This window comes from Leptodactylus fuscus, chromosome 1 (assembly GCF_031893055.1).
Source record: "Leptodactylus fuscus isolate aLepFus1 chromosome 1, aLepFus1.hap2, whole genome shotgun sequence".
Lineage (NCBI taxonomy): Eukaryota > Metazoa > Chordata > Amphibia > Anura > Leptodactylidae > Leptodactylus > Leptodactylus fuscus.
Genome location: NC_134265.1, coordinates 317839408 through 317843194, shown reverse-complemented (window position 1 = coordinate 317843194; position 3787 = coordinate 317839408).

The window sequence follows — 3787 nt, the reverse complement described above, 5'->3', positions numbered from 1 at the left end:
CATGGTGGTCTTGCGGAAACTGAGGCGGGATAGGATACATGGGTCAAATATTAAAAATGGTTGCTTAAGAGGACCTTTCATGTCCTCCTGCACATGCAGTTTTATATACCGATAGAAAGTCGACAGTGCGCTGCGTTCTTCACTGCCCAGCGAGACTGTCAGGAACGCCCTTCTGACAGTGGGCAGAGATCGGAAACGGCACGGATATTTCCAGCCCCGGGGCACATAACGGGAAAGACAGTGCGCTGAATTCTAGCAATTGGGCTTAATCCGGAGCGGAAAGCCGCAACTGTCGGGAGCCGCGGCAGGCACATTTTGGTGTGGATTCTGATGCGGCTTCCCAAGTCAAAATCTGGACCAAAAAACTAGGAAGAGGAGACCACATTGTGAGCTTTCTATTTGAAAGGCAGATGAGCTTGGCCTTCTTTACTTGATAACCTTTCTAGGGAGCTGTAATGGCTGCCATTTTAGTTGCCTCCATCAGAGTGCGATGCAATATCAGTATAGTATTTTTAATGGTTACACAGCAGACTCTTCTGTGGCTCCTTCTGATCTCCTTCAGTCAGTGTACTATTACATGTTGACTATGCCCATGAAAAGCTAAGCACATGAATGGTCGGTCTACTTGGAGCAGCGCTGGGTGTGATTTTTGCAGCCGTGTATGAGCAGTTCATAGTCTTTGGTGCTTCACTGCTAACATGAGCTTTCCATCTAACTTAATACTCTATTGGAGCTTCGTATTTGTCGAGATGTCTAGGAAAGTTGTCTACATCACCTTACAACATGTCCTAGTCTTCAGAAACCTTGAACTAGAACCCCAATTTAATAATTTGGAGCTTGGCCCCTTACTTTGTGCTAATACTTTATCAGCAGAGCACGGAGATAAATATAGAGTTCCAACAAGACACCTCTGGGAGCTTTCTGAGCTATCTTCAGGTTATTTTAAAGAGTGAGTTTAGCAGATGTGACCTTCTTCACCGTGTGCTAATGATTTTTGCATGCATAGAAATGAAAGAAATCACTTGTGTAGTTACTAGTATAGGAGGTGGGAAGTTTCTGGATGTAATGGTACAAATCTCAGTACCTTCTGCTGCAGATCTGGGGTTGCTACAACTTTTTAACTCCAGCAGATAGAGAACAAGAAACTAAGCAAGACATCTGCATTGTATTACATAAAGTGATAGCGCTATTATGTGTGTTAGTAGACACAGGCTGCACGTGTGGTTTAGGTTGCAGGTACGGGTGCAGTGCTTCTATCTGCCTTTGCTAAATCATGTGCAATAGTATCGTAACGCTGGCCATACACGGTAGAGTTTGGAAAAATCTGATGGGACTGTCCAGTCTATAATGGGATCTTTAATACGAACAATCTCGCCATCAACAATGGTAACTAAACAGACAGTGCCCTGCTTTGGAAAATGGTCCCCAGGCTTTCACCCTTTATACAAAGGTTTGGACTTTTCTAAAGGGGACCACCAGGTTGTTACCTCCAGGGGTAGTCCTGTGTAGGTGTCAGGTCAGTAGACTTTGGTGCAATGCATTGAGGTGTCCAGATACATGCCAAGGTCAGGGCTAGCATAATCATAAAAACCAGCGATATGTCAAGAGATACTGCCACTTGGTTTGTATTGCACTTGAGAAAGGGCTCTGCCCGAAATACGTTGTCTAATAAACTTGAAGAATTCTTAAGTGTTCGGTTGTGCATGCTTACTAGCCACCCCTCCACTCCTGATTGGGTTTACCCTAAGGGACTCCCCCCACAGGGCTAGCATAATGTTCTTTATAACACTGTACTGTCCTTGGGCTCCATATGGCAACACAATAACGGTCTATAGATTTGGAGTAGTTAACCATAAATACCCCATGTAGGGTCAGGAGAAGGCATTTTGATACCCAATGCAGCTAAATAAATTTGCACCCCTTAACCACAGAATCTATTCATAATGATTGTGATTGGGTCATTGGTAAAGAAAAGGTTAATGAAGATGGTGGTCTAAGTGAATGGCTTACCATGGCTGGAATCCATTACTCAACACTTCCGGCTCAAGTGTTTTTTTTTTTGTTTTTTTTTTGTCTTTAATTCTCCAATCTTCCAATGGCCTCAAGTTCCAACACAATAATGGTCCGGGGAAAGAAACCCACATTTGAAGGCTCCTATGACCTATTTTCGAGTGGTTTTTGGAGGGTGGGCCTAAGGAAACTGCCTGAAATACAAGCATAGCAGTTAGAGGCTGCTATACAGGCACTTGTCCCAAACTCTCACAAGGGTCAGTTTCATTCATTTATTTTTTTTAAAGATAGCCTATTTATTTATTTTTTTGCAAATTTTTGTCATGTGGAAGGAAACCGAAGAGCCTTGAGGAAACCTCAAACAATGAGAACATGCAAACCCCATGTATTGGCTGCTGTGGAATAGACACTAAAATAGACTCATTGCAGATCACAGAATAAATACAGACCCCAGAATAAAAATATACCTTAGGCTCCTTGCAGACTGTAGCACAGGGACCTTACACGGCGCAGTGTCTGGGCCGCACAACTCAGGACAGCTCCTATTTCCGTCTGGTTTCGAGGCCGTGCTTCTGCAGATCCTATTCATTTAATGTATGGGGTCGCAGAAGCATGAGCAGCACATGGCTGACATCTGTGTGATGCTTGGCCTTGCCGTTTAAACTACAGCCAGTCCACTGTCATCTGCAAGGGGCCTTAGACCGTACAGACCCATAAATAACCCAGCTCAGACCTCTGTAAATAAGAATACAGCGCTTAAGACACTTACAGAGTACAGCTAACATGCTCTGCTACTTGAGGACATGCTCAGATATGATCACATGACCATATATGCAGGTCTTTCAACAATTATAGGTCCTATTACTAAACATCACGGCTTCATTGGGGGTTTGACACAATTCACTGCAAAACAGCGACACACTTATGAAGTGGATTAGATTCCTATCTTAGCCCCTAAATGTATATCGCAGTGTGGTCCTATAGACAGTCGCTTCCGTTCATCTACCACCTCTGCCATACATGCTCCATGTATCTGATGTCAACCATACTAAATTTATTTGCAGAGGGCTGAAAAATGGTGACACAATATTCAGAATTTGCAGAACTTTTTATGATACAATAAATGGTCTTCAAATAATCAAAGCCAGAAAAAAAATCCTTTGAAATTATACAGATAAAACACAGTTCAGTGGACGTGGAGACCGGATCCTTATGTTGTATCCTTAAGAAATGAAATGCATAGCTGCCATCCTCAAGCTGAAATTTCCAATAATTATGGAAACTCTGTGAAGGAAGTAGGGCTAAGTTCACCTGCGGAGAGCGTTACAAAATGTAGTTTAATAATGATGATGTCTTGTGGATACAGCCGTATTGAACTTAGTGCAATGTAATTGGGTAGTCCTGATAAATAGGCAATGTGGTCACTGAAACAGTTAACCTTTCACCTCATGCAAAAGACACAGGTCGGAGAGAGATCCTGCATGAAATTACTTCAGGGGTTATATAGCCCAAGGTGCATTTCCCATTACGGAATCAGGTTAGTACATTAAATGAAGATATTGAGTTTCAGGTGCTGGGCAGACGTACCTGCAGCCATATTATACAATGCCTCCGACATGACTAAAGGTGACTATTCCAATTAGGCTAATGTCATTCCCAGGTCACCGAACAAATTGAATCATATGTCAGCTGCCACCTCACCATCCTGGGATGCGGATGATAACTACCGCTCTGTGCAATGACTGCAAATCTCATACTTAAATGTAAAGATACAATG